Genomic DNA, 17,329 nt, shown 5'->3' with positions numbered 1-17,329 from the left:
ACGATTTTGGAAATGTTTCAGCTTTAGTTGAAATCCTACCATATGCTCATGTTCTTTGAGGGGGGGGGGGGGGGGGGGGGGGGGGAAGTCGACACGCATAGGGAGAGAGAGATGCCAACGATCGGAGAAGGCACGCAAAGAGAGAGAGAGAGAGAGAGAGAGAGAGAGAGAGAGAGAGAGAGAGACTTGGCAGCTCGATCTCCTTCTTCTTCCTCTCTGTAGTACCAAGCCTTGCACATCATTCGATTATCTTCCCTTAATTATAGCAGATTGTGCAAGCGATGACAGAGAGCGGGCTTCATGGTCGAGATGAGGAGCATATGAGGGGAAGATCTTTTGGGAATGTTTCAGGTTGCTCTCTCTCGCACACGCACATACAGGCACACACACACACACACACACACACACACACACACACACACACACACACACACACACACACACACACACACAACATGGGAATGTTCCAGGTGGCTTGTTCAAGTTGCTACGTTGGTTGCGGTCAAGTCTTCTCTATGAACATTGTGTGTGGGCAGAGTAGGGTGGGGGTGGGGGAGATTGCTCTTTTGTTTGGCAAAAGATGGGACGGTGCAAGTTGGTGGAGTCCTAGCAAGGCAGGAGGCACAACGAAAGGCCCGTCGCGGGGGGGGGAGACTCTTTTTTCCTTTGGGAAATGAGGGGACAAGGAGGAAATCAGATTGGATTCTGTATGTACGTTGGCTGGCTCGGAATGGTCTAAATGGCAAAGTTTGTGCAAAAAGTGGGCGATGATCGACTTACAGGAAATCGGCCCATGGAACAGCATGCCTGGTTTCACCTACACGAGCCTGTAGTAGGCCCGCAGTACCTCCAGGCTGGACGGATGCTATTGCTCACACCAAGATGACTGGATTCCGCCGTTGATGGAGATGAAGGTTGTCCCAACAAAAAGCCTTTTGGATCACATAACTCTGCACATACATATTGAGAAGAATACAGGGGAGGAGCAGACCCCAAGAGGCGGGAAAGAACTGTTGGTAACAGGTGCACACCTATTCAAAAACCCTCTTTTCAGGAATCTAACCAAGAAAGCACTGGGTAAGCTAAAAAAAGATGTCGACCTCAACAAACACAATGCGTGGGACCTCTTTTCTCGAAGCATCCAGAAAGCAATCAAAACCTCGGGCCCTCCAAACCAAGAAAGTTAGGGAGAGAAACCTTATGCATCTTGCAGTGGAGGTACAACTGCTTACCTCCAAAAAAGCCAATGGGCTTGCTACCGAGGATGAGCATAAATGATGGCTCGAAGCCAAATCTCACCTTGCTAATGAGCAGCTAGAAGATATCAGAAAGGCAAGGCTTCTCTCTAGGGAGACTTTTCTTCAGCCGGAAGCCTCTAATCAAGCTCAGTTTTTTAGCGCTTTAAAAATCAAGAAGAGTCGGGGCCACGTCCGCTAGCTCTATGATGAGAAAGAGACAACAGTTCATAACCAGGATGAGATGGCTGGTCTGATGTTGGGCTATCTTAGTCAAATCATTGGACAGCCAGAGATCCAGTCCCAAGAAGTGGAAGAAGCCAGAGGGACCTTACTTCAGAGTGTCAAGAAGAAGATTCCCTACTCAGAAGCTAATAGCTTGGAAAGGGCATTTTCTGAAGATGAATGTTCTCTTGCAATGCAAGCCCTTGGCAAGGAAAAGTCCCCTGGTTGGGATGGGATGACGGTATAATTCTTTAAAGAATTTTGGGATGGTCTCAAGGGCCCAATCACAAGGTTGGCCAATAAAGCCATTGTCGAAGGGCCGATAGAGATAAGTGTAAAGAGAGGGCTTATCAAACCTATCCCAAAGTAGATCTGTTGTTCTCAACTTAAACATTGGCGCCCTATAACGATGATGTCGATGGCCTACAAAATTATTGCTAAAGCAGTAGCCCTCAGACTTGCCCCCTTACTAAACAAGATCATCTCTCCCCATCAACATGGATTCATCAAAGGAAGGTCCATCTACGATAACATCTTGGCAGCAATGGTGGGCATCAAATACACAACTATCACAAAGCAAGAATGCATTTTGCTGCAGTTGGACCTGGATAAGGCTTATGTGACAGAATAACATGGTCATATATTGAAGCCGTCATGGAAGCTCTGGGCTTTGGGCCTCGCCTATGTCGTTTGGCACGTGTACTGGGGGCTGGAAGCCAGTCAGAGCTCCTATTCAACGATAGAATTTTGGACTCTTTTGAGGTCAAGAGGTCTATTAAGTAGGGATGCCCCTTGGCCCCCCTGATTTTCTCCATAGGATCGCATCCTTTAATCACGGCACTTGAAGCTAGTGCAGAACGAGGGGAGTTGCAAGGCCTGGCTTTATCAGGAAATAGCAAACTCCTTGCAAAACTTTTTGCAGACAATTCTCTTCTTTTCTTGAAGGCGTGCCCCGGTCATCAGGAAAGCTCTGGAGATTATACAAATATTCTCGGTAGCTTCGGGGTTCAAGTGTAATATAGAGAAGTCAAGACTGATCTCCCTATCGAAAAATGACTCAATTGACCCTTCTGACTGGTCAGGGGAGATTGTCACAAAAGGGAATATCTTCAGACATCTGGGAGCACCCTTGGGGGTGGATTTAACTCACAAGCAAATATTTGAGTGGGTGCTTGAAAAAATCAAACAAAAATGAATAAGTGGGAGTATGCTCTTCTCCCATTCCAAAGTCGGACAAAAGTGATAAATGCCTTCATGATTCCTTATGTTGCCTACACTAGCCCGCTTCTCAAGATGGCTAAGTGTCACTGGATAGAGTTCTTAAAACCAGTAAAAAGGTTTTTATGGAAAAACAACACTAAATCCGCCAGACCTTGGCAATGGGCCCGTTGGGAATCAGTTGCTCGTCCGGTGAATCAAGGCGGCCTCGGAATTCTCAACTCGGTGGCCCATGCAGAAGCTTGTTGAGCCAAATTTGTCGTCTCCTTGGCTAAATAGGATCAAGTTTGGGCTGTCATGATCAAAGATATGATGGAAGCGGCTAAACTTGGCTCAAAAGGAGGTAAATGGAGAGGGGTGGAGTTCCATGACAAACTGTTAGCCCCGTCATGGTCTTCACTTAGACTGGGGGGCAGCTCAGGAGAATTGGTAAGAAAATGCAATAAGGCAGCAACAGTCTTAGAGTGGGGGGAAGAAACTAGATACTTCAAGAACTCCATTTTGCATTGGTCCCCATGGCTATCCAAAGTAGTAGATATGCCACAAATTACTTATTGGATAGAGACAGTCAGGAAAGTGAATAACAAGGGTCTGAATCGACTTGGGCACTTCTGGGACAGTGACAACAAGATTTGGAAAACCATCAATCTTCTGGTTGCCCTGTACCAACTTAATAGCTTGGAGGTCTTGCTTTTCCACAAAGTGATGAAAAAGCTTGACAATATAGTGATGCCGATTTGTGACTCCGAGTTGGACAGGAATGCATGGAAATGGCCCGGAAGGAGTCACTTGTGGAAACCCCATCCTAAAAACATTTATCATACAATGATGGATAAGAAAAATTGGTCTAGCCCCCTTAACAAGATATGGAAAAAACACTGGCCAGAGGAAAGATGGGAGCAAGTAATAGAGAACATCTGGAAGCCTAAGGTTCCGCAGCACATGAAGGTATTTTTATGGAAGGTAATCTGGGGTGCTCTACCGACGGGGGTGAAAATTCAGGAGAGAGGGATTGGGTCATATCGATGCTTGGGGTGCAGGCTCCCTAGTGAAGATCTAGCCCACCTCTTTATGGATTGCCCAACTATCAAAGGCCTAGCAAGGAAAATATGCAAGTGGATCCAAAGGACATGGAAAATTGGTTTCTTCAAAATTGATCTATTCCTTGGAGGAAAGAATTCAGGTAGTCCTACCCTCCTCATCAGCACTCAAATCGTTCGATACTTCTTCTTACATAATGTATGGCGGACAAGGAACCGCCATGTGTTTGAAGGAGGTTTCGAGGTGGCAAGCTTCGCAGAAATTATACAAGACAGAAAAGTGCTAATATGGACACTTGGACGTAAGCAACAATCTGAGGATTGGTCTAGGATTACTTGTGCCTTGTTGTCAGCAGTTGGCATGCATAGGATGGGGGAAAATACTAGCCATTGGTAATTAAAAGATATCATAAGAACCCTGATAGCCGTTGTGATTTTGGTCCCTGTTTGATGTCATGGCTCAACACGAGCATGACAAGATCTTGTAGTTTTTTAGGCTGATCAATATAATTCACTCACAATTGTGAGTTTTGCTTTTTTTTAAAAAAGGAAATCAGATTGGATTCCATCCAATAAAACGCCCATAGAGCAAGGAAACCTTACCTATAGAGACCCACATAATATAGAAGTCCTAAAGGACAAATGGAAAACCTAAAGTTCATCTAGTCCAAGCTATTAGATTTTTAAAGGCTTACAAAAGGGACAATAGATTTTTGTAGTCAAGTCTTCTTTATGTGGGTACAAAAATTCTAGGATATATTTCCAAAGAGCTTTTTGAAAATTTGCCACCAAGGAAAGTCAATCATGAGATCTAGACTATTCCAAGTTGTGAAAGAGTCTCAAAGAGACCTTACAAGTTGTCCCTTCTAGAAGCCATAGTGCTGAAAGAGCGTGGGTTAATGACTCAAGAGATCACTCTATGTAATGTAAAGTGTATATATCACATGTATTCAAGGACTACTTATAAAACCCCCTAGCTATGAATTTTTTACCAATAAAAGAGATCATTTTTTTAGTCAATTTGTAAAAAATATTTCAAGATCATTTTTTCAAGACCCTTACGTATGTGAAAATGTATAGAATAAAATAATTCCTACTTTTGAACCCATGTGATAGGCATTTTTCGACTGCACAACCACCCCCCCCCCCCCCCCCCCGGCGGCACCCTCGATTAATGAGAAACTTACGTAGCTCATCAAACAAAGTCTCAATCCGGTTACAAGAAAAAAGAATATCCAAGACGTCTATAAATGTTGATCTTCAATATGGATATCGTCAAATTTCGATTCAAGAAATTAAATCCATGTTTCCAAAATAGCTTTCATCACTTACTATGGTCATTATGATTTCATTGTGATGGCTTTTGGAGTTACCAATGCTTCCCCAATATAAGCTTTATGCATAATAAAGAAAGTGTACTTTTAAAATCTCCAAAGTCAGTTACCTAGGGTCCCGGGGGGATTCACTTATACTTATAAGAGGATGTCACCTGCATACAACCCCATATTTATAAATTATATAGCACTAACCCCACCCTCTATCTATAGACGCTAAATCAATTGCATATCCCCTTTTCTACGGTGCTTGTATAGTCAATCCCCCCCCCCCCCAAAAAAAAAAAAATAAAAAAAAATATGTGGATTGTAGATATTGTCATTTTCAAAATTTTCACAAAGTCTCCTCTATATATGTTGGCAATAATTTCAAAAGCTTATCAAAAAAATATGCCTCCTCCTCAGTAGGATTTCCACAGGGGATTTAACACTTTCAAAAAAAAAAAAAAACTTAAACCTCTACATGGATAAATTGCAAACATAAATAACTAGAGCAAAATCCAAAAAAAAAAATCAAAATCTAAGATAATTAGGAAAACACAAAACTAAAATAAACCATAATTTTCACAAAAATAAAGACATCCCTCTTGAACAGAGTAATCCTTTTTAAATATATTCTTTGTGTCAGGTGTTATGCCTTGTTGAATCTGTAAGGATAACTATTGATAGTTTGGGTCTTTCAAGGTTGCTTCCTTAATTCTCTCCCACATCCGGTCTAAACATTATGTCAAAGTCATATTCTTGAAGAATTTCAATCCATCTTCTTTGCCTCATGTTGAGATTGGGTTGTGTAAAGATCCACTTCAAGCTTTTATAATTAGTGACTAACAGAAATTTGTGATTGAGAAGATAATGTCTCCATAGCTTTAATGCATGGACAATTGCTAAGAGTTCCAAGTCATGGGATAAGTAATTATTCTCATGATCTCTAATATTTTAAGGAGTATAGGTGAACGTCGCCCTTCAAGTCTTCTAATTAACGTTCAAGTAACCCAACGGTCCCCTAACTAACATAGACGTGCACTGATTTTCCATAAATGTGCGGCTTTTGATTATGCGTTCGTATTTCCTTTACTTTACTATGTTTCATAGTCCAACTCTCTAATATGCAAGATTACTCATGTATGCTCTCCAAATATGCTATTTATGGTTAAAGTCTGAGTTCCCATATACATTTTTAATGGAGTTTTTAGCCAAGATTTATCAACACGCAATCATTTAGACATTTACTTGACCACTAGAGCTTAAAACTACACTTCATAACTCACAAAACAAATCAATCACTTACTGGACTTCAAATTATTGAACATTGCAACTAGAATCATTGAATAGATTTGCAAATTTTTCAATCAAAAACACCAGAATAATCTTGTAATGATGTAAATTTCTATTGAAATGCCAAAAACTGTCAATGATTCAATTCCCCTTCCCAAATGCCACTAACCATGCAAAAATATGCAACATTTCATTTCCAAGTATGATTTCAATACAGATACGTCTTCAAACAATCAGATTTGTTCTCAATTATGAAGCTAGCAATGCAAATAATGGAACTAGCAATACTTCTTTCTAGTGTTATAAACTTGTTTGGAAATCAAGAAAAACTAACTAGTGAATTTTAACTTTTGATTTCGGGTGTTTTGCTTTCTGTCTACGTCCGAATTCAAGCAATGGCTCCTCTCACTTGAAAATGAGTCACTCCGCAGCAGAATTTTGAATTTACTTTCCAAATTTCTCTCTCTTTCTCTCACTAAACATCTAGCAAGGTATTTATTCTCTCTCTATCTCACTAACTCTCATACACACCACCTTCTAGGCGGCCTCCTTTAGAACCCCATCAAGTCCTCTCAGTATCTTCCCTTCATTCAGGGCGCAGCAAAGACAGCCCCTACTCGGCCCATCCTGCTCTCGATTTTCTACAGAGAATTAATTTTCTCTTTCTCTATGCCTCTTACTATAGCACTATGCCTACAGTGTAGAGGTAATGGCAGCCCTTTCTACGGCTCCTTCTCTCGCAAGCTTGCATATTAGCTCTCTCACTAATGTTGCGCTACAGAAGCAGAAAACTTACTCTCTCTCTCTCTCTCTAATCTCAATAAACACACAGGCAGCGCTTACACAGAAAATCATCATCGTCTCTATCTTTCTTGCATCGAAATCTCTCTCTCTCTCTTTCTTTCTCGGCTCCAACCTGATGAAGTGATCTCTCTCTCTATTTCTGAACACAGAGCAGCGCTTACACCTTCCTGGCTTGCCTCATGATCACGCTCCTCCACTATCTTCTTGCAGCCCCCACCATGCAACCATTTCGGGCTCTACTCTCCTCTTTGGCAACTTGCGGTGCCTCTAATCGAGACACACACAGCAGGTCTACCTCTTCTCGACTTGCAACCCTCTACTGGTCCGCGACCTCTGCAGGTAATGAGCACACAGCAGCCCTACTCAGCTCTCACCCTTCCATGGCCACCCCACTCTCGGCTCTGCCTCGCGACCTCTGCAGGTGACCCTCTCTCTAACTATGCCCTGCAGCGTTTTTCTCTCCCTCTCAGTTTCTCTGTGTAGTGACCTATACTATGCAGACAACAAGTAATACACACAGACACACAGTCAAGCAAATGAATACACACACAGTCAAGCAAAATCTCTCTCTCCTACTTTCTCTCACTAAAAAACAGCGCTAAAACTCTCTCTCTCTCTCTCTCTCTCTCTCTCTCTCTCTCTCTCTCTCTCTCTCTCTCTCTCTCTCTCTCTCTCTCTCTCTCTCTCTCTCTCTCTCTCTCTCTCTCTCTCTCTGTGTATCGTATACTGTAGCGCTCACCATGCTCTCCCTCTAGCAAGAAGGACTAGCTCTCCAACCGCTTCTTGCTCTCGCGACTCAGGCTCTCTCTCTCTCTCTCTTAAACTATGCTCTGGCGACTTCCTCTAGCGACCACTCCTGCTCTCTCTTGCACTCCCCCCCGTCTCGTGGCCCTTGCACTCGGCTTCCTCTCGAGCTCGCCAATGAGTACACGCACACATAGGGTCGCCCACTTGGGCTCCCTCCTTCTCCTCACTCGGGTTCTCTGCTTCCCTCCCTCTCGCTCTTGCGACCTCGCCTCCAGGCGGTTCCCCTCAATATGGCGATTCAGAGCTGGCCAATAAAAACGTAATTCTATTATTATTTTGTTATTATTATTATTTTTAAACATTGTCAAGCATTGGTCTTTTAAGACCTGGCTCCCACCTTGAAAAAGGGGTAAAATCCCCGAAACCTCAAAGATCTCTATCATGACAATGAGCATCGAGCTCACATCTTCTCTCTCCTTACTCTCTTGAACTTCACGGTCCCTCCCGGATTCTAAGTCAAAATTTAAAGCTTTTCCCAATAGTTACACTAAAACTTGTATAACTTTCCCGTTTCTTCAAAGGCAAGCTCAAAATCTAACTAGGATTTTATTGTTTCAACCGACTAACATGCATTAACGTAAGTGAGGGAAAACTCACAAGACTCCGAAGATCTACTTTGGCTAAGATTGGATTCAAGACCTCACTATTGCACTTCACTTGGACTAGGCATGGGGTGACTCATCTATCCTACCAAATCGGTCATTGAAAGAAGAATTTGTTTACATCATAAAGCAACTATAAGAAATTTTAAAGAATCCATTCTGACTAATCTCGAGCTCACAACCCCATTGCGGTCACTAACAGCATAAACTGAGATACCTAATGGCCATAGCTTGAATTTGGAGTCGTTAAGATAGCTATCGACAAGATCCCTAAAACTAACTCAAGCCACCGAGTGACTAACTTCCTTAAGTAAGAACTTATCAACAAGCAATCATAAAAACTAACAAACATTAGCAGTAATGCATCCATTATGGCAATCATTAACATGCTAATGCACCTAACATGCCCGTGAAAATCCCCAAGTTACCCCAGTTTTGGTACAAAATATAAAAATATTATGGTGTCTACATTCCTCCCTCACTGAATTATGAAGTCGTCCTCGACGAACAAAAATGTCTTCTACACTCGTATGAACTTCTTGAACTGCTGCAACTCCCAGCTTGGTAGCCACACTTCAAAGCATCTTTTGAAAAAAAACTCTCTTCCCTCACTACAAGAGGTTGTGTGCTCTTGTGACGCTGTTAGCGACGGAAATACACTGGGTTTTTATAACCCCCGGCGTCGCTAAAACCGTCGCTACGAGCGTCGTTACGAGAGCGTCGCTATAGGCGTCGCTATATGCGTCGCTATAAGCGTCGCTATAGAGCAACGCTCATAGCGACGCATATAGCGACGCCTATAGCGACGCATATAGCCACGTTTACACAGAAGACTATAGCGACGCTCATAGCGACGCTACAGAGCCATAAATAGCGACGCTTATAGCGACGCCTGAGAATTTTTTTTTTTGGTGGCAGGACATTGAATGCCTTGCCACCCATCAACCATATTGTACTTGATTCACTTTTTAAAAAAAGTACAAGGGTAGATAATAGACCCAAAATAGCCACCCACAAGACGCATTGTTTGCAAAATTGACAATTGTACACATCATAGGCAAAATGAATTGATTGGCAAATGTAATAATGACAATTGTACAACATCATAGGCATAAAGAATTGATTGGCAAAATGAACTGCGGTGACAAATGTAATAATATACATGGTTCAAAAAGACGTATAAAATCCGTCTCATGATACATAAGCTATGAGAAACCCTAAACTAATGCTATCTAGCTACGGCTAAACTGACGTCGTCTAGTCAGACGTCTCATCGCGTCCAAGCGGCGTATCTGTCGGATTCTGCAAAAAAAGACAATAAGACAGCTTTCAGTAAGTATAAACATATAACGACATTTATAAAACAATACAAAAAATAAAAAAGAGTAAACCCTAATACTAACCATGCCGCCGTGAGAACTGAGAATGTCCATCAGGGCGTTTAAGCCCTTCCTGCCTGCGTACTCGCGCTCGTACGGTGTGGGATCACGTCCTGTCATCGACCACTGTCAAAACATACAAAGATTTCATTATGTTAGAACTAAAAAACTCATAAACCCTAAACTATCGAACATAAAGAGCAATGTGAAAACACTTACAAAATCGGCCTCAAATGATGCCCATCCACCGCTCCCCAAGTGGTGCGAGCTCCCTGCCTCTACTCGCGCTCTGGCTGCATCCTTTTGTTGCTTCCATTTGTCGGGATTCTCGCGCGCTGCTTTCTTCGCATTCTTCCAATCTTCTTTGGCCAACCAATCTGGCTTGTTCCACCCATTCTTGATTGCTTTTTGCACTTCGGAACGCTTGTGTTTGCAGTATTCGCGCATTCGAATCTTCATCAGGTCTTCATTGAAGCGCTGATCCCGTGTTGGAACGGGAAACTCATCATGAAGTATGCTGATGACTCTGTTTTTTAAATCACTTGGTACTTCACTCCATTTGTTTAGTATGTAGTGTCTAAACAGCTGAGAGCAAAGACCCCGCATGCGCAAGATCACCTTCTTGCCGTCATCATCCATGATGATGCCACCGCTGATGTCGACGGAGTAAGGCAAGCCCTCTGGCCGGTGACGCGTGAACCTGGGTGTCCCGGCAGGGGTCTCTAGCGGCGTGTCGATGGGGGTACGGACGTCAGGTGTCTCCACCGGCGTCTGGGCCCCGAAGCGAGGAGTATCGAGTGGGGTGGCTCCTGGCAGAGTAGGTAGAGGTGTGTAGCTTCTAGGAACAGTTAGCCGTGAAAAACCTGGCGTAGATGGCGATGCTGTGGCTGGTGTGGCGGCGGGCAAAGAAGGGGAGGGTAAAGAGCCTCGTCGAACACGAGGCGGTGTGGAGGCATCGGTGGCGGAATCCCCACAACAACCGCCACCGCCACCACTAGAGCGCGGTGTTTAGACGAGTGTGAAGCTCTTCTCGTCGACGCCGAAGCTTCGGAGCGCGCCGAATGCTCCGAAAGAGAGGGAGATGCGGATGGAGTAGGAACGCGCGATGATGCGCCAGAGCGATGACGCTCCACGTACCACTGTCTCTGCTGCGGTGACAAAGAAGAAAGAAACTCCTCATCATCCATACCTGCATTAAACACACGAATATTTAAACATAATATTGAATGAATAGAGTAGACAATGACGCAAAGACCATTAAATACAATGACGTAATGACGCATATAAATACAATGACGCAATGAATTGAGTGATAGAAGAGGCAAGTCGAAAACTCAGAATTTTCAATCAAAAGATGTGAGCGCGATTAGAAAAGAGCGTTATACACCATGGAAGCTACTTAGAGAGCGAGAGCTTTTACAACACGGAGCAAAATTGTTCAAATACAATATTTGTGGCTTTAAGAGATCTCTCTCTCATCCTCGCATAACTCAGCATAACTTCCTATATCTATATAGAGCTCTCCGTTTAAACACATATCCTCTGTTTCATTTTGTAGCTCCTCTGCATGCACCCCATATAGAGTAGTAGCATCTTGCTGCTCGTCTGGCACCACCGCAGCGGCTTCTGATTGAGCATCTTCTCTTATCTCCTCCATTGATGTCGTTGTGATTGGCACATGGTAGCCTTCATATGTCCTTGCACTACGAGGGGCTACCCCTATGACGTACCACCAGTTTGATGTAGACTTTGTAGGATGAAATATTACCTGCCAGAGCCACATAACTTACATGAGAGCTTTCAAGCACATAACTTGTAAAAGGGGGATGTTAACTATTTACATACTTACTTGTTCACAATGCTCGGGTAGTACGAAAGTGTCTCTTAGGTCAGTCCATTTCTTAGTAGAATCCACCTCAAGAAAACCAGACTCTCCTCTACGCACAGTAGCGTTGCGACCCTCCATGATTGAACCATTGCACGTCGAACAAGTCAACAAAAAATCCTCTGTAATCGATCCTCAAAATCTCTTGCAGCGTGCCGAAGTAAGTGAGTTCCGCCACCACAGGATCTGCATCAGAGGAACGTCGTCGACTAGACTGTTCAAATTTTGCCATGATTCCACAATCTTGAGTAAAACGCTTTTTGTCGATTCGTTCCACCCTAAAATGTCGACCTTTACACCATGCTACTGTGTATGACTTATACTACAACGAACAAAGATTATGAGTGGCCGTTCAAACGTTTATAAATAAAGTCACTTGCTAGTCGTACATTGCAAACTTACCTTGGTCGCGCATTCCCGAGAGTACTCCCACTCTTCTTCAGTCACTTCGTCACCGCATTGTTGTGCGCTTTTCAATTGGTTGTGCAACCATCTTAAGCTCATGAAGGTTGGTAGGCTCTCCAGAACCGCTGGATAGTGCATCGGTGGTCGTCTTCCCCGTCTCCACTCGATTCGTGCCCTTTGTCGCTCTTGCTTTGCATCCTCATATTGTGAAATCCACTTTTGCATCACTGGATTGTGAAGCATGCAAAATCTGTTGATTTTAGCCTCTAGATCTTCCGTCATCTTCTTCTCAACACCGAGATTGCACATGACAATCCGAGATATGCGCTCATCATCTATGGTTCGCCATAGCGTGTCCCGGGATTTATCAAATCCGACTAGCCACTCTCCAATGTACACTAGGGACTCTGATACCAACCAACCTTTTGCCATGCTACCCTCCGGACGTGCCTTTTGATGCACATATCCCTTAAGCGTTTTCATGAAACGCTCTAAGAAGAACATCCATCTGGAATGAACTGTGCCAGCTATTTCCACCTCATCAACTATGTGAACAAGAAGATGCACCTGAATGGTTAGCATTGTAGTAGGAAAATGTTTCTCAAACATGCACACAAGCTCCGCAGCATTTAGTTTGGCGAATGGTATGGAGTCTACGTTGATCTCCTTTTGTGAGATCCATTGCACCAGCTTTGCAAGTTTGTAGATTGTGTTACGGATGTCGAGAGACAAACATCCCTCAATGGCAACCGGTAAAATAAACTGTAAAGTATGTGCAGCAATGATATTAAAGTCCACATTTTATGCAATGATATTAAAGTCCACTATGAACGTACCTGACACATTTTATGCCAATCGTGTGACTTCAAACCGGTAAGCTTTCCTTCTTTAGTAAAACACGTTCGGAGCGAGTGCATTACGCCAGTGGGGGTCCGCAAAGATCGAATGGTCTCTTTTACTTTGCGTTCTTGGGCTCCTGTGAAAATCCATGGTGCTTTAGGGAGTTTTATCGATCCATCAGACGCTGTTTGCGGCCAATATTGCTCCATACGATCCACATTTCTAAGGTCAACTCTGGCTCCCAAAGTATCTTTCTTTCCGGTCAAATGGTCCCATAGTAGATTACCCACATTCTTGAATATGTGCATTGGATCGAGCTAGTGATTGATCATGAGTTGGGGCCAGTATGGTAACTCGTACCATAGAGATAGTCTCTTCATCCCTGGAGGCAATCCGTCATCACACATCTCCTTCTGCTCTAACCATGCTTGTGCAGACATCCTTGGTGGCTCTCTTCCCAAAAAGCCGTCGCGTAACACATGATTCTCTGGAAGATACGCTTGGTGACCTTCGTAGATTTGCTTCCTCAGTGAGGGTGCCCTACGTGCATTCAGTCTAGGTCCACATGTGACACATGCTCTGTATCCGCTTGTTTGAAGCCCTGCATGTATACACATGATAATAGATCAACTATGGGAAAAAACAAGATTTACAGTGTCTGAGTGAGGAGTGTCAATAGATCACCTGAGCATTCTGTTAGCCCGGGATAGTCATGCATGGTCCACATTAGAATGCCTCTGATCAAAGCATTCCGTCGTCCTGTGTGTCGGCTCATATCCACCACCTCTATGCCAATCCACAATTGTTGTAGCTCTTCCAATAGTGGACGAAGATACACATCCATATTCCCCACTTTATATCGCCCTGGCACAATCAAGCTTAGCCATAGGTGCCCCTTCTTCGTAGTCAACCACGGGGGAATGTTGTAGTTGACGATGACAACGGGCCATACATTGTAAGATGTTGATCTTTGACCAAATGGATTTACGCCATCCATAGCCAGGCCTAAGCGCAAATTTCGAGCTTCCCTGGCAAAACCCGACCATGTTCCATCTATATGTTTCCACGCTACGCAATCTGCAGGAATTCGTAGCACACCATCCGAAGATTTATTCTCCTCATGCCATGATGCTAGGGCGGCCATGGACTTACATTCGAAGAAATGCTTGATGCGAGGAAGCAGAGGGAAATGTCGCAAAACCTTTTGTGGAATTTTTGTCCCGTGGAGATCTACTCGATATCTGTCGGAATCACATTTCGGACACTTCTCCATGTCTATGTATTCCCCTCTGAAAAGAATGCAGTCATTAGGACAAGCGTGGATAGAATTGTAATCCATCCCCAAGTTTCGCAAAATCTTTCTTGCTTCATCTCGGGAATCTGGCATTACATTGTCAGCTGGTAGTATGTGCTCTTTCAGCAATCTACACAACATAAAAATATGTTACAGTCGTGTAAAAATCTATCGGATCATTATACATTTAGAGTTCTATTAAAGTAAACTAATTGTAATAGATCACCTAAAAAGCGCTGTGACGCTAGTGTCACTCCATCCAAACTTTGCCTGCATGTTGAGAAGAACCAGGAGTTCTTTCAATCTAGACATACGTGCTCCATTATACAATGGCGTATCGGCTTCACTTTTCATATCATCATAGATAAGCCTTTCTGAATCCATGATCGTCTCGATCATTTCATCAATCTCGGGCTCAAACATTGCCTCGTTGGGAATGTGCTCTGCATGATCATCCCCCGAGCTGTCAGAGGCTACATCTTGTGGCCTCACATATGCTGCTTGACCAAAGCGCCTGCGAACACATCTATTGGGTTGCAAGATTGCTGCTTGTTGGCCAGCGTCAGAGTCCGACGAGTTATAATTGGCAACAACTTGATCTATAATAGATGGATCGAACTCGCCAAATTCACGAACGTGCTGCAAAGAAACACGTCTTGTCCGTCGCACAGCATGCTTGCATTGATTACAAGGACATAAGACCCTCGTTGAGAGATAGGTGTTTCGGTTGGACGGTCCCACATCCTCGTTGCTACTCATAATGAGGATAAAAAACTTATAACCTGGACAACAAATTTAATATTCTATTGGCATTCTTCGTCTTATCTCTCTCTCTCTCTCTCTCTCTCTCTCTCTCTCTCTTTACCTCACATTCTCTAGTCATGTCCAATCCCCGCACACCTCGGTCTAGAGGTGCACGGAGATCAGAACCACCGGGTTATAATCTCGTCTTTATTGGTCAATACCTATATTTGTGGGTACAAGAAATCTACACACCCACGTCTACATGATACTGCATGTAGTGGACAAAACCCCTTTGCCTCTTCTCTAGGTGTAGCACTTCACTTCATCTTAACATCTTTTCACAGTAGATCTTTTCACTGTTCGTCTAACTCTAAACCCTATCCCGGAAGTAATTCTTGCGTGGACTCGATCTAACGTAAATAAGCGTAAATCTAACTAAAAATAAATCTAAATCTAATTTAACGTAAGTCTAATGACTAGAGGTTGTCTAGATGGTCATTGTGTCGGGGATGTAGTGACTCTTGCCGCCCTGAAGATCCACCTTCTTCCCTATCTTCTGAAGACATTTCACCAGTACTTTTGGATCGACGGAGCCCACCATGAGTGAAGGCAGCAATACCCTATATTCCATTGAGGGCTTTCTTCACCCGCTTCATGCAGGCATCGCAGTCTATGGAGACCTAAATCTAATCTAATATAACGTAAATCTAAATCTAGCTTAAATAAACGTGAATCTAGTTAAAAATAAACCTAAATCTAATTTAATGTAAGTCTACATATAACCTAATCTTTAACGTCTTTTAAGATAGTTTCCTACGACGTTATAACTCTCTTCTTCTTGTGTGTGTGCGCGTGTGTGGATGTGTGTGCCAATAAAAAGAGATAAATGGTATAACCTTTCTATCACCCATGCCAAGTATGATAGATTGATTATGCCATTTCCCTCTTGAATAATAGGTCTTGAGTTCAACTCCTCGTCGGCTAGATCTTTAGGTCTTTTAATTTTAATTAGTTTCCTACGACGTTAAATTAGTTTCTCTCTCTTTCTCTCTCAATGTGTGTGCGGTTTTTTGGATCGTATGCATGTTTTCTGTCTCTTTTCCTCTCTCAATGTGTGCGTTTTTTGTTTATGCATGTTCTCTCTCTCTTTTCCTCTCTCAATGCGTGCGTTTTTTGTTTATGCATGCTCTCTCTCTCTCTTTCTCTCTCAATGTGTGTGTGCATTCTTTGTTTATGTATGTGTGTGTGCGTTTTTGTTTTTGTTTGTACTCTCTCTCTCTCTCTCTCTCTCTCTCTCTCAAAAACACTATGTGTGTGTGTGTATGTGTGTGTGAGAGAGAGAGAGAGAGGGAGAGAGAAAGAGGGGAAGGGAACATGAGAATGAGGAGAGGGAAGGAGCATACCTGGCTCTCCTTCCTCTCCTCGTGTGTGTGTGTGTGTGTGTGTGTGGAGAAGAAAGAGAGAGAGAGAGAGAGAGTGAGGGAGAGCGTTACCTGCTCCTTGCTTGAGGGCGCCGAAAAACTCAGATCTGAGATCTGAGTTTTTGGGCGCGCTCGGTTATTTTTTTACCCCAGACGGCGTTGCTATGAGCGTCGCTATGAGCGTCACAAATTTACAAAGAAATTTGCGACGCTCATAGCGACGCCGGGATTTATTTTTTTGAGCGTCGCTGTGTGAGCGTCGCTAATATGAATAGCCTCTTGTAGTGCCTCCTTAACTGCGAACGCCCTCATGAGCATAAAGCCTGAAACACATCACATTAACACCAATAGTCTGTCCATTCTTACTTGATTTAAAACAAGAACTAGATTTGCTTCAATCAATAAAACCGTTAATCAGTCAATCAGTGACAAATTAATAAACACTAGACATAGTTATATAAACATGTTGGGCCCAGGAAACGTATATACCCTCACTAGCTAGCATTTACAAAGATTTAAAAATCACAAACCTAAACCTCACCAATAGCAACTAAATCAATAATAAGGTGACTAGTTAATGGAATAACTATAAACCGCCCTAGGCAAGACCATAAATTTATTACTGTTTAATAGCAAGAACGACCCCCCTCCATGGTGCTAGATCTCTATAGAGGTAAACCAATTAAGCTCTATATTATAGAAAATATACAGTATTCATATCTAAGTGGAAGTCATCGCCTTTAATTTATTTCCCTTCTTTTGAACTCCCAAGTTTTTAGTGTTTTTTTTTCATGCATTCTTTTTCTTGTATTTGTTTTTAT

This window comes from Adiantum capillus-veneris, chromosome 16 (assembly GCF_014529385.1).
Source record: "Adiantum capillus-veneris isolate H3 chromosome 16, ASM1452938v2, whole genome shotgun sequence".
In the NCBI taxonomy this organism is placed as follows: Eukaryota; Viridiplantae; Streptophyta; class Polypodiopsida; order Polypodiales; family Pteridaceae; genus Adiantum; species Adiantum capillus-veneris.
The sequence above is the reverse complement of the archived record's forward strand: the minus strand, read 5'-3'. Positions refer to the sequence as shown.